The following is a 14,137-nucleotide window of genomic DNA, read 5'->3' as shown; positions in this document are numbered from 1 at the left end:
TGAGGTGATAGTAATATCTTATTGTGGTTTTAATGTACATTTCTCTGATGATTAATGACATTGAACATCTTTTTATATGTCTATAGTTCATCTGTATCTCCTCTTTGGAGAAGTGTCTATTCTGGTCCTCTGCTCACTTTTAAAATTGGGTTGTTGTTTTTTTGGTGTTGAGTCTTATGAGTTCTTTATAAATTTTGGATATTAACCCCTTATTATATGTATCATTGATGAATATAGTTTTTCTTTCAGTAAGCTGTCTTTGTTTTGTTGATGATTTCCTTTGCAGTGCAAAACTTTACTTTGGTGTAGTTCCCTATGTTTATTTTTCATTTTTTGTTTCCTTTGCTTGAGGAGATATATAAGAGAAATGGCAGAGATTTTACTGCCTATGTTGTGTTCTAGGAGTTTTATGGTTTCAAGTCTTACATTTAAGTCTAATGCATTTTGAGTTTATTCTTGTATATGGTAAAGGAGGTGGTCTAATTTCAGTTTTTGCATTTTTTTATCCAATTTTCCCAACACTATTTACTGAATAGACTATCTTTGCCACATTGTATTTTTTATGTTCTTTGTCAAGCATTAATTGACCACAGAGACTTAGGTTTATTTGTGGGCTCTCTATTCTGTTGCACTGACCTTTATGTCTGTTTTTAAGCCAGTACCATGCTGTTTTGTTTACTGTAGCCTTGTAGTATAGTTATTAGGAAGCTTGATAACTCTAACTTTGTTGTTTTTTGTCAACATTGCTGCAGCTATTTGGGGTCTTTTTGGTTCCATATAATTTGGGCATTATTTGTTCAAGTTTTGTGAAATTTGCCCTTGGTATCTTGATAGTAATTGTGTTGAATCTATAGATTGCTTTGGGTAGTATGAACATTTTAATGATGTTAATTCTTCCTACCCTTTAACATAGTATGTGCTTCCACTTATTTGTATCTTCTTCAATTTCTTTCTTCAGTGTCTTATATAATTTCCTGAGTATAGGTTTTTTACATCCATGGTTAAATTTATTCCTTGGTATTTTATTTTATTTTTTTGATACCATGTGAGTGGAATTGTTTTCTTAGTTTCCCTTTCTGATGGTTTATTATTGGTGTATAAAAATGCAACTGATATCTGTATCTTTATTTTGTATCTTGCTATTTTACTGAATTTATTTATCAGTTCTAATAGTTTTTTGGTGGAATCTTTAAGGTTATCTATGTACAGTATTGTATCATCTGCAATAATTACAGCTTTACTCTTCTTTTCCAATTTGGATGTTTTTTATTTCCTCTTTTTGTCTGATTGCTATAGCTAGGACTTCCAGTCCTATGTTGAATAAGAGTGGTGAAAGCAGACATTCCTGTCTTGCTCTTCATCTTAAGGAAAACAGTTTCAGTTTTCTCGCACTGACTTTGATACTTGCTGTGGATTTGTCATATATGGCCCTTATGTTGAGGTATGTTCCCTCTGTTGCCATTTTGCTCAGAGGTTTTTTCATCAATGAGTGCTAGATTTTATCAAATGCTTCTTCTACACCTGTTTCTATGATCATACGATTTTTATTCTTCATTTTAGTTATGTGGTGTATCATGTTTATTGATTTGTGGGTATTAACCAGTCTGCATCCCAGGAATAAATCCTACTAGACTATGGTGTATGATCTTTTATTGTGTTGCTGGAATCGGAATTTTTATTGTGTTGTTGCTAGTATTTTGTTGAGGATCTTTACATCTATGTTCCTCAGGGATATTGGCCTATACTTTTCTTTCTTTTGTGTGTCTTTATCTGGTTTTGGAATTAGGATAATGGTGGCCTCGTAAAATAAGCTTGGTAGTCTTCTCTTTTCTTAATTTTTTGGAATAGTTTGAGAAAGATAGGCATTAGTTCTTCTTTGAATGTTTGGTGAAAATCACCTTGGAAGTCATCTGGTCCAGGACTTTTGTTTTTGGGAGTGTTTTATTTTTATTTTTTATTACTGCTTTTGTTTCATTGGTTTTAATTTGTTCAGATTTTTCTGTTTCTTTTTGATTTATTCTTGGAAGATTGTATATTTCTAGGAATTCATCCATTTCTTTTAGATTGTCTAATTTCTTGGTATATAGTTGTTTATAATATTATCCTATAATCTTTTGTGTTTGTATAGTGTCAGTTTTGACTTCTTTTATTTCTGAATTTATTTGGGTCCTCTCTCCCCCCAACCCCATGGGTCTTATTAAAGATTTATCAATATTGTTTATCTTTGTAAGGAACCAGCTCTTGGTTTCAATGATCTTTTGTATTGGTTTTAGACTCTATTTCCTTTATTTCTGCTGTGACCTTTATTATTATTTTTTCTTTCTACTCTTTTGGGCTTTGTCTGTTGTTCTATTTCTAGTTCCTTTAGGTGTAAGGTTAGATTGTTTATTTGAGATTTTCATTGTTTCTTGAGGTAGGCCTTTGTTGCCATGAATTTTCCTCTTAGGACTGCTTTTAGTGTGTCCTAGAGGGTTGTTGTGTTTTCATTTTCATTTTTTTCAACATATGTTTTGATGTCTTCCTTGATGTCATTGTTAACCCATTTCTTATTAACATGTTATTTGGCCTCTATCTGTTTCTGTGTTTTTCATTTTTTTCTTGTATAATTCATATCTAGTTCTATACCATTGTAGTCAGAGAAGATGCTTGATAAGATTTCAATCTTCTTAAATTTATTGAGACTTGTTTTGTTGCCTCACACGTTCTCTGTTCCTGGAAATGTTGCATGTGCACTTGAAAAGAATATATATTCTGCTGCTTTGGTGGTGAAATGCTCTGAAAATAAGTATTATATCCATCTGGTGTTGTATTTCATTTAAAGCTGCTGTTTCCTTGACTTTGTCTGGAATATATAACTGCTGGTGTCAATGACTGTGTCACTATGACTGTATTACTATTATTATGACTAGGGTACAGTCGCTGTCTCGCTGTCCATTAAGATTTACTTTCTATACTTAGGTGCTTCTATGCTGGCTTCATAAATGTTTACAGGGTTACATCCTTTTGTTGGATTGATTCCTTTATCATTATGTAGTGTCCTTCCTTGTCTCTGTTTCAGCCTTTGTTTCAAAGTCTACTTTTTCTGATATACCTATAATTGCTTCCCTAGGTTTTTTGTTTGTTTCTTTCCATTTTCATGAAATACCTGCTTCTATTCCTTTACTTTCAGTCTATGTCTTTATATCTGAAGTGGGTCTCTTGCAGACAGCATGTATATATATTGTGTGTGTTTCTTGTTTTCTTATCCATTCAGCTCTCCTATGCCCTATTATTGGAGCATTTAATCCATTTACATTTAAAATGATTATTGATAGGTATGTATTTATTGCCCTTTTGTTATACATATTTATGTTCCTCTTTTCTTTCTTTTTCCTAAAGTTAACAGTTCTTGTAACAGTTCTTGTAATACTGTTTGGTGGTGATGAACTCTTCTGGCTCTCTCTTTTCTGGTGAGCTGTGTTTTTTTTTTTTTATTTAATCTTTATTGTATTTTTTTCCATTGTCATTTAGTCCCCTTATACACCACCCCCAGCAATCACCACACTGTTTCACATGTTGATGAGTCCTTTACTTGACTTAATTTTAAATGATAGTCTTGCTGAGTAAAGTAGTTTGGTTGTTGGTGTTTGCTTTTAATTGCTTTGAATATTTCATGTTTTCCCTTCTGGTCTGAAAAGTTTCTGTTGACAAATCAGCTTACACTCCTATGGGAATTCGTTATAGGTAACTATCCTTCTTTTGCTGCTTTTCTGATTCTCTCTTTGTCTTTAACCTTTGCCATTTTAATTATGGTGTGTCTGGGTATAAGCCTCTTTGATTTACCTTGTTTGGGGCTCTTTGTGCTTCCTAGATTAATACGTCTTTTGCCTTCACCAGGTTAGGGAAGTTTTTGGTCACTATTTCTTCAGGTATGTTCTCAGTTTTACTCATGAAAATGCAACGAATTCATGGTTTGATGAGTTTTGAAGATGATGAGTACTGAGGCATGACTGGATAATTTTACATACGATTTTGCTAAGTCCTGTACTTGGCATTTGTTTTATTTCTTTTATGTGTTCTATCTTAATTTTTCAACCTTTTCTACCTTCTTTTGGAATGAATAACCTTTACTAGTCAATTTTTACCATTCCAAACAAAACTGAATAGTAAAAATGGAGTAATAATTCTTCTGCATTTAGTAATAAATACATAAAATGGAATAATAATAAAAATGGAATAGTAAATAGCATATCAACTTATTAGCTCTTTTAGTTTTCTAATTTTGGTGTGTTTTATGTTTTATGCTATAGATGGTTAACTAATTATAGTCTGTTTACAAGTAATAGATCATATCATACTTAATGTTATATTCTTTTTTTAAATCCCCTCCTGAGGGTATGCTTATTGATTTTAGAGAGCTGGGAGGAGAAGGAGAAAGAAAGGGAGAGAGAGATATTGATGTGAGAGGTAAACATCAACTGGTTGTATCTCCTAAGCATCCCAATCCAACCAGGGACAGAACCTGCAACCTAGGCCTGTACCGTGACCGGGAATCCAACTTGCAACCTTTCAGCTTACAGAATGACCCACCAACCAACTGAGACATACCAGTCAGGGCCATAATGTTATATTCTTAATATATCACTTTCTTTGTCCCTCTTCCATTTTTTGTACTCTTTAAATTGAATTTATTGGGGTGACATTGGTTCACAAAAGCATACAGGTTTCAAGTGTACAGTCTGCTAAATATCATCTGCTCACTGCGTTTTGCACCCATCGCTCAAAGCAAAGATTCTTTCCACCCCCATTTGCTCACCTCCACCTACCACTACCCATTTCCCTTTGTGTATCACCACACTCTTATCTGGGTCTGTGTGTTTTATATATTATATATATATATGTTTTTTTTCTGAATTCTTTCACCTTCTTTCATCCAGCCCCAATACCTGGTGCCTCTGACAGTTGTCAGTCTGTTACCATGCCTCTGTTTCTATTTTGTTCATCAGTTTATTTTGTTCATTAGATTCCACATGTAAGTGAGATCATAGGGTATTTGTCTTACTCTGTCTGGCTTCTTTTACTTAGCATAATTACCTCCAGGTCTATCTATGCTGTTGCAAACAGTAAGATTCCCTTCTCTTTTATGGCTGTGTAGTATTCCCTTATGTAAATGTACCACAGCTTTTTTATCCATTCATCTACTGATGGGTACTTGGGCTATGTCCAGATCTTTGCCATTGTAAATAACGCTGCAATGAACATAGGGATGCATATATCTTTAGAATTAGTGTTTTGGGATTCTTAGGATAATATTCCAAGAAGTGGGATCAGTGAGTCAAAAGACAGTTTCACTTTGATGAGGACCCTTCACACTGTTTTCCACAGTGGCTGCACCAGGCTTCATTCCCACCAATAGTGCACGAGTGTTCCCTTTATTCCACAACCTCACCAGCACTTGTTTGTTAATTTGTTCATGATGACCATTCTGACAAGTATGAGGTAATATCTCATTGTGGTTTTAATTTGCATGTCTCTGATTAGTGATGTTGAGCATTTTTAAAATTTTTTATTTATTTTTATTATTACTTTTTTAATCCTCACCTGAGGATATGTTTTCACTGGTTATGGAGAGAGATGGGGCAAGAGAGTGAGAGAGACAGAGACATTGATGTGAAATTGAAACATCCATCACATGCCTCCTGCACACACACTGCCTCAACCAGAGATTGAACTTGCAACCTAGATATGTACCCTGACTGGGAATCGAACCCACAACCATTTGGTATATGGGACGACTTTCAGCCAGGGTAATGTTGAGCATTTTTTCATACATGTATTGGCCATCTGTGTGTCTTTGTTAGAGAAGTGTCTGTTTAGGTCCTTTGCCCATTTCTTCATTGGGTTATTTATCTTGTTGGTATTGAGTTGTATAAGTTCTTTATATTTTGGAAATTATCCCCTTGTCAAATGTATCATTTGCAAATATGTTGTCCTATTCAGTGGGTTTGCTTTTTATTTTGTTGATGATTTCTTTTGCTGTGCAAAAACTTTTTAGCTTTATGTAGTTTTATTTGTTTATTTTTTTCCTTCATTTTCCTTGCCAAGGAGATATATCATAAAAACTATTGCTAAAAAAAAAGTTTGAAATTTTACTGCTTGTGTTTTCTTCTAGTATTTTTATGTTTTTGCAACTTACATATAAGTCTTTAATCTATTTTGGATTTATTCTTGTGTATGGTGTAAGTTGGTGGTCTAGTTTCATTTTTTGGCACATACCTGTCTAATTTTCTGAACACCATTTTATTTAAGAGACTGAAGAATAAAAATCATGTGATCAATTGGTACAGAAAAAGCATGTGACAAAATCTAGGACTGATCTGTGATAAAAAACTTTCAGCAAAGTGGGAGTAGAGAGATCATACTGTTACAGAACAGACCAGGGCCGGCTTGGAGGGCTGAATGATATACTATTACCAAAAAGACCACCCCTTTTTCTTGGGGGGTTCCTCCCCTGTAGTAGGTTCGCCTTGCCTGCCACCAGAGGAAAGACGTCTCTCAATGCCAGAGATTGGTGAAAAGGAAAGAAATTATTTATTTAAAAGTTATACAGACTTAGAGTAATGACTTAATGTCTTCATTGAAATACTCAAGTCCTTTAGAATACCCACAAACTCACAGTTCTTCCTTCTCCCCTTTTGCCCAGTCCAGGGTACCGTATCTCAGGAGAAGGAGTAAAAGTCCGTGGTTCAGGCAGCCTCTTGGTTCCAGCACCATCCTCTGTGTTGCCACCACAATCTCCAGTTAATCCAGAGCCATGTGGCACCTTCTCATGGCCCGCCAGCAAGAGTCCTTTCTCCCCTTCCAGGCCAAGTTTCACCTGCTGCCTAAGCCACGTGGCAAAAGGGAACACCCCAAAGCCACGTGGTCCTAACCTCTACCAAAGCCAGTGGTGATTCTTGCTCTCTGCCCAAGCCACCTGGTCCTGCCCAGGTATGGCTGCCATGCCTGGGTTAAAATCTCAGCACCAGTCTTCCTCTGCAGCCCCATTTCCGACTCCTCCTTATAATCAGTTACATCTGCCAGCATTCCTGTATTATTTCAGGTTTACTGGGCTGCCATCATGAGTCTGGGCAGGTGTGGCCCCATGACGTGGAGCCAATCACCTCCAAGCTCTCACACAGGCAATATTACCAGGGGCAGTTGCCTCCCAGTTTCATCTTGGGTGGAAGTCACTTCCTTTCCCCTGACTCAAAGCCTGGCCACAGCTATTTAACATATCTATGAAACCAGTTAAAGGTTATAGATATGTTAAATGACCATGCCAGAGATTAGCTGCAAAGCTGTTGATATGCAAAACAGCTCTCAATGGCCCTGCTCCCTGTTTCCCATCCTCCAGCTCAGATGTGTGGGGGTGAGGACATCCTGTATATGTATTTTTCTATTATTTCCTGAACACCTTGAGTTCTGGACCCCATTCCAAATCCCTATGTGGAGCTCCCCTCTTGCCTGTACCCTGTTACAATATCTCAACATAATAAAGGCCAAACTCCCAGCCAACATCATACTTAATGGGAATAAATAAGTGGAACAATGAATTGATGTTTCTGTTTTTCTCTCCCTTCCTCTCTCTCTAAAATCAATAAAAAATAAAAATAAATAAATTTTCTTCTACTTGTTATAAACATCATAATGGAGCATTATTATTTTTGTTTTAAATAGCCATCATTCTTTTAAAGAAATTTTGAAGATAAAAATTTTATATTTATGCACATACAATTTCTGACATTTAATTTCTTTGTGTATATCAGAGATCCTTCAGTGTGAAGACCGAGTTGTTTTTTGGGGTGTTTTGGGGACTACTGGCTTTCAAATTCTGTGTGCTTTTGTCAAAAATGTGTTCTGTATGTCTTTATTTTTGACTTATTTTCACTTGTAGAGAAATATAGACATTTTTATCAAATAAAAATTATTTTGTAATTGTTTGGCATGCATAGTTTCTGACAAAAAGTCTGAACATTCTTAAGTTTGTTCCTTGCTCTGTGATGTGTATTTGTTCTCTCTGGCCCTTTTACGATTATCTTTTTCTTTCGTTGTTTCCATGGCTTCAGTATGATGTGCCTTGGTGTCCTTTATTTGTGGTTACCTTCTTTCCTTGCACAGGGTTTGCTTATATTCTTGGCTTTGTCTTATTGTTGGTTTTGCTGCTATTTTGTTGTTTGTTTTTGTATTTTTCACCAAATTTGAAAAAAAATTCATCTGTTCTTTCTTCTCATATCTTTTATTTCTTACATCTTTTCTGTTGGACTTCGATAACATGCATTTTACATTCTTAGTATTGTCCTACATATCAGTGAGGCTCTGTTAATTTTTATTTTCCTTTTTCTTTTGTATTTTAGTTTGGAGACTTTTTTTGCTGTAGGTCCATCAGTCTCTTTTTTTGTAATGTCTGATCTGCATCAAGCCCTTCCAGTGAATTTTTCACTTCAAATATTATATTTTGCAGCTCTAGAATTTCTAAATTTTATTTTTGATTTTTAGAGAGAGAGGAAGGGAGAGAGAAAGACAAGGAGAGAAACATTGATGTGAGAGAGGAACACTGATTGGCTGCCTTCCATATGTGCCCTGTCTAGAGACTGAACTTGCAACCCAGTCATGTGCCCTGACTGGGAATTAACCTGCAACCTTTCAGTTGGCTGGATGACGCCCAACCAACTGAGCCACACCAGCCAGGACTAGAATTTTTATTTGATCAATTTTTATAGAGTCCATTACTCTCTTCATTGTGTTTATATTTTTCTTTAAAACTATGGACACGGTTATAATAGATATTTAAGATCTTTTTCTCTTAATTCGTCATCTTTTTACATCTTGGTTATTTCTAATAAATTTTAATTTGAAACTGGCTGTCAATGTTTGAATGCTGTAAATAGATTTCGTTGTCTTCCTTTAATGAAAGTTATGCTTTGTTCTGTCAGGCAGTGAATCAAGGTGATCCTTTTAAGGTTTATTAGGAAGCTATAATTAGGCAGCTTTAGTAGAACCTTTACTCTAAGACTAATGTAACTCTGCCATTAAGGCATAATTCTTTATAGATCTATACTGAATGCCCCTGAGTTCAATGGTGTCTTTCATTTTGACTTTCCAAGCTAAAATATCTTGTACTTTCTGTATGTGTTCAGAGAGTTGATCTGTTTGCAGGCTTTTTGGTAGTTCTTTGCCTGGCCTCTTTCATTGTTACCGCATGCCTTCATAATTTAAGATTTCTTTGAAGACTCAAGGAACTCTATATAGAAAAGTTTGGAACTTTCTTCTGCTTAGCTTACTCTTTTCTGTTATTTTGGCCTCTCTCAACTCCCAGCTGCTTCAGCCTCCCTTAACTTAAATTTGTCCCTCAACTCATCTACGCCATTATGCTCTTATGTAGTTTTTGTTTACTTTCTAGGGGAAAGTGTATTTAGGCATAAAACCTAAATAATCACTTCATTTGTTTTCCAGGGATCACAGTCTTGTACTTCCTGTTGACCAGTATTTGAAAATAGTAGTTTCATGAACTTTTTGTCCTGTTTTCTAGTTGCTAGGGTAAGTCCTATACAAATTATTTTCTTAGGTTGGGAGTAGGAGCTTCAATTTTTTATAAAAACTAGTTATGGAACTTCCTTTTTATAAAAATTATTGATCTGAAGGAGAGAAGAAATGGGAGGGGGCAGAAGAAAAGAGAAAAAGAGAGGATGAAACATCGACTTATTGCGCCACTTATTCATGCCTGCATTGGTTGCTTCTTGTGTGTGCCCTGACTGGAGGAGTGAATCTGGAACCTTAGGCAACACTCTAACAAACTGAGCTACCCAACAGGACCATTATGGAATTTCTTTCTTTCTTTTTTTATAATAATATATTTTTAAAGATTTTATTTATTTATTTTTAGAGAGGAAAGGGAGGGAGAAAGAGAGAGAGAGAAACATCAATGTGTGGTTGCTGGGGGTCATGGCCTGCAACCCAGGCATGTACCCTGACTGGGAATCGAAATGGCAACACTTTTGCGCTCAATCCACTGAGCTATGCCACTCAGGGCTTGGAATTTCTTTTAGCAATTAATTACAAACTATTTTGTGGCATTTCTTTTACTGCTGTTTAAAGTCATTAAAATGTCTCACTTTCTTTGCCTTGTTTCTTATGTTATAGTGTAATAGGCTGATAATACTTTGTGTCATGTAATTAAGATCGGTTCCATTTAAAATCTCTGCTCTGGAAAGTTTATTCTTATAAGTGCCTCTGTTATTTTTTTTTCCTTTTTGGAGAAAAAAAATAAACTGCTAGAGTAAAGATTATACAGTTACGTAGATTGATACTTTTGCAAATTTATGTCTTCTAACCCATCATCTTTTCCTCATCTTTTATTATGTAGACCAGTGATTGGCAAACTTTTCTGTAAAGGGTGAGATCGTCAATGTTTTAGGCTTTGTAGGCCACACAGAGTCTGTGTCACATATTCTTTATTTTATGACTCTTAAAAATGTAAACATTATTCTTAGCTTGAATGTTTGGCCTGTGGGCCTTAGTTTGATCAACACTTGACACAACTTTGTTCAAGGAACCTTCCCTTCTTTCACTTTACCAGAAGACCTTATTTCTTACTTCATTGAACAGAATAGAAGCACAAAAAATAAGAAGTACAAACATCCAATTTTAAGTCATGCGGTTGCAATATACAGCATAGAGAATAGAGTCAATAACATAGTAATTGTGATAGGTGGTTACTAAGCTTATTGTCGTGATCACTTTGTAAGGTCTGTTAATGTTGAATCACTATGTTGTACACATGAAACTAATAATTACTGTATGTCAATTATGAGAAATAAATTAATTATAAATGTAAAAATAGGGAAAAAATTGAGGCCTGAACTTTGTCAACTTCTCACTTCCTATGTATTCCATACCAGGGCCTATCTAGATCTCCAGTTATGTGTCCATTTTTCATTCTGTGTCAAGTGTAGATATACACATATTCTTTCATCTTAGTTTAAGCCAGATATGTGGATTCCTGCTTTCATCTCTTCAGAGTTCATTTACACCTTCTTAAAGTACTTTTAGTTGAGTTTAATTCTAAATGAAAAAAGTATTGCTTTAAAGCAAAGTAAAGTACATAAGTATAAGGTATATTTATGATACATACTAATTTCTGAGGTGATCTTTGCCATGGTTTTCTTCATTTCATAAATTAACAACTCTTTCCTCCTAGCCCCTAGTGGCAACATACAAAGACTAATGAATATAATGTCTCAAGCGAAAATACCCTATGGTAGGGAAGGATATAGTTACCTAAAAGTCAAAACATCAAGTACAGAATTATTTTTTTCAGACTAGGGATCAGACTAACTCTATGCACATTGTGTTGCAGGCGTCCCCTCGCAAACCTGCCAACGCATGTCCTTGCCAAGCTTCAGCACAGCTGCTATCCCAGCAGTCCCTCCTCTCTTCTTCCTTCATGTAGTGGTTTGCATTGGTGTTTTGGTTTATGATGCGGGAGGAAAAATACAAAAGAATCCCTCATTTTTCTTATGATGTTATGGGTTTAAGTATCAGTGATTTCTTTAGATCATTCTTATACTATGAAGCACAAGGGGCATTCAGTGTTTTAAATATAGTCTATTTATATAAAAAAGAAACTTTAAAGATTAAGGTTACTTGTAAAGGATTAAGACACATTAAAAAACTACATGTTCTTACAACAATTTGTTCTATCTTTTTTTTTATTTTGGTAGCACAGTTATTCCTCCCCCGCTCCCCACACAACAGATTTATAATGTAAGAATAGAATCATGGTGCAGCCTGCAACTCCCAGAGGTAAAACACACAGTACTAGACTTCCATCTGTAGATGTTATTTTTCAGATTTCATGTAATTTTCTGAATTAAATTAAAATTTGAAATAATTTTAAGCATTCAAGACTGAATTTATGGTAGGTTGTTCTCTTAAATAGCTATATCATATAATAGGTATTTATACTCTGTGACTGTGTATTTTGTTAGATGCAATTATTCTTTGATTATTATTTTGCAGTCACATATGCTACAAGTTGACAGTGCTTTGTCTTGTATTTTAATTGCTTCCTTTTGTCTTTCCTGATTAGTTTTATGGTGGGCCTTTACTCTTGAATTTTCCTGTTCCTCCTTTTTGATGGGCACACAGTTGCATCATTAATAAGTATTCTATCTGTTTGAGTAAATTTCAAAACATAGTTTTGATTTGGATATTTTGAATATGTAAAATATAACTCAAAGCTTTTCAAAATTGAAGGAAGCTGCACTGAATGATTTGGTAGTATTCAGAATACAATAATTTAACATTTTTAAATGTGTGTTTGACGTTACACTTGGATTTGAGAGTATTTGAGACTAGCATAAAGAAACAGTATCATAATAGCTGTGTTCAGTATTTAAATCTATTGAATCACATTAGTGGAATCAAAATTTGTACCGTGCTATTACAACCTTTTTAAAAATATATTTATTTTTAGAACGAGAGGAAGGGAGGAAGAAAGACAGGGAGAGAAACATTGATGTGAGAGAGAAACATTGCCCCTTATACATGCCTCCACTGGTGACTGAATCTGCAACCCAGGTGTGCGCCCCAACTGGGAATCTAGGTAGTGACCTTTCACTTTGTGGGATGAGGCCCAACCAACTGAGCCACACCAGTCAGGGCATGATCTTTTTTTGTACATATGATGTAATGAAGATAGTTCAGATAAGTTAAAAACACAATTGCTTTCATTAGCTTTATAAAAGAGAACTGTAAAAGTATTATCATGACTTGTTACCTGAGAAATTGCTCTGTGAAAACATTAAATTTAACATTTTAGATTTTGACTCTGTTTCATTTGTCTTGGAAGATTGCTTGATTTATAGTGATTTATTTGCTGAGACAAAAGTTTGAAACACACGGTCTTGCTGATGTTCAGGGAGTCATTTTGCTAATATGTATCCTAGCCCTGTCTGCTTTCCTAGTCTCGTCTTGTTTTGTTCTCTATTATTTTTAAGATTTTCATTAATGATACTGTATACAGTAACTCTTATAAAAGTAATATTTAAAAACTGGGAATTCTTGAAAGTACTGTCATTTATATCTTTTGAATGTACTGTCTGGGTGCTTTGATTCTTATACTTTTAGCTATAATTCTTTTGTGTAGTGAAGACATGACTATTATTCAGGAGGTTATTTATATAATATCAAAATTATCAAAGGAAAGTCTGATGACTTGGTTAGTCATTTAACAAATATTTATTCAGTAATTCTGTGTATTAGATAGTAGGTAAGGTGCTAGTGAAACAAAGATAAGTTTTTTTTTTTTTACTGAGAGACAAATGTACTATGGTGGGAGAGTAAGTGCAACACTAAGGGTTAAATATGAGGTGCTGTGAAATCATAAGAGGAGCAGTAATCTGGAGGGAAATGATCAGGGAAAGCTTTCCAGAAGAAGTAGACAAGCTGAGACATGAATGATATTCAGATATTAACCAGATCAAGGGGATGGGTACTGGTCCAGACTGATGAAAGACAAAAGAAACAGCCTTTCTTAGGAGTTAGAGGTAGAAAAGACAAGGGAAGAGGACAGTGAAGTGTTGAGAGATAGGACCAGACAGTAAATGGTCATGCAAGCCACGTTAGAGAAGTTGAACTTTCACAGGAGGCAACAAGGACTCCACTAAAGGCCTTTACATAAGAGAATAGTGTGATCACACTTGTATTTTAGAAGGATTACTCTGACGGCAATGTCAAATGAATTAGAAAGTAGGGAACATAATTAGAGACACAGAAACCTAGTATGTTAGGCAAGAGTTGATTGTGGTCAGAATTATTGGAATATTGAGGATGGGACAAAGTAGTAAGACCCACTTTAAGAAGATAAGAAAGCAGTGAGATTTGATGAGAGGAGTAAGGCTATTTTGACCAATTAAGTGAATTAGTCTAAACCAGTAGGTCTACTCACTGAGTTACAGCTCTTATGAGGGATGGTGTTATGCAGGATGATTATAAGTGTGTGTTGGGATTATGTTGAGTTTGAAGTGCTTGTTTGACACAGAGGTGTAGGTGTTTAATAGGGTACTGTATATGTGCATTTGATGAGAAACTCCAGGAGAAAATAAGGGGCAGAAAA

At 35.1% G+C, this 14,137-nt stretch overlaps 1 protein-coding gene across 2 annotated transcripts in view; it reads left to right on the top strand.

Moving 5' to 3' along the window:
• The window catches only part of COG5 (component of oligomeric golgi complex 5), a 361,130-nt gene that overhangs the window by 100,632 nt on the left and 246,361 nt on the right, over positions 1-14,137 (top strand). The window lies entirely within an intron of this gene.

Source organism: Phyllostomus hastatus, unplaced genomic scaffold (assembly GCF_019186645.2).
Source record: "Phyllostomus hastatus isolate PE091 unplaced genomic scaffold, TTU_PhHast_1.1 phas_scaffold_78, whole genome shotgun sequence".
Taxonomy (NCBI): domain Eukaryota; kingdom Metazoa; phylum Chordata; class Mammalia; order Chiroptera; family Phyllostomidae; genus Phyllostomus; species Phyllostomus hastatus.
Note: the sequence above shows the minus strand (reverse complement) of the source record. Positions and strands in the feature narration are given on the sequence as shown.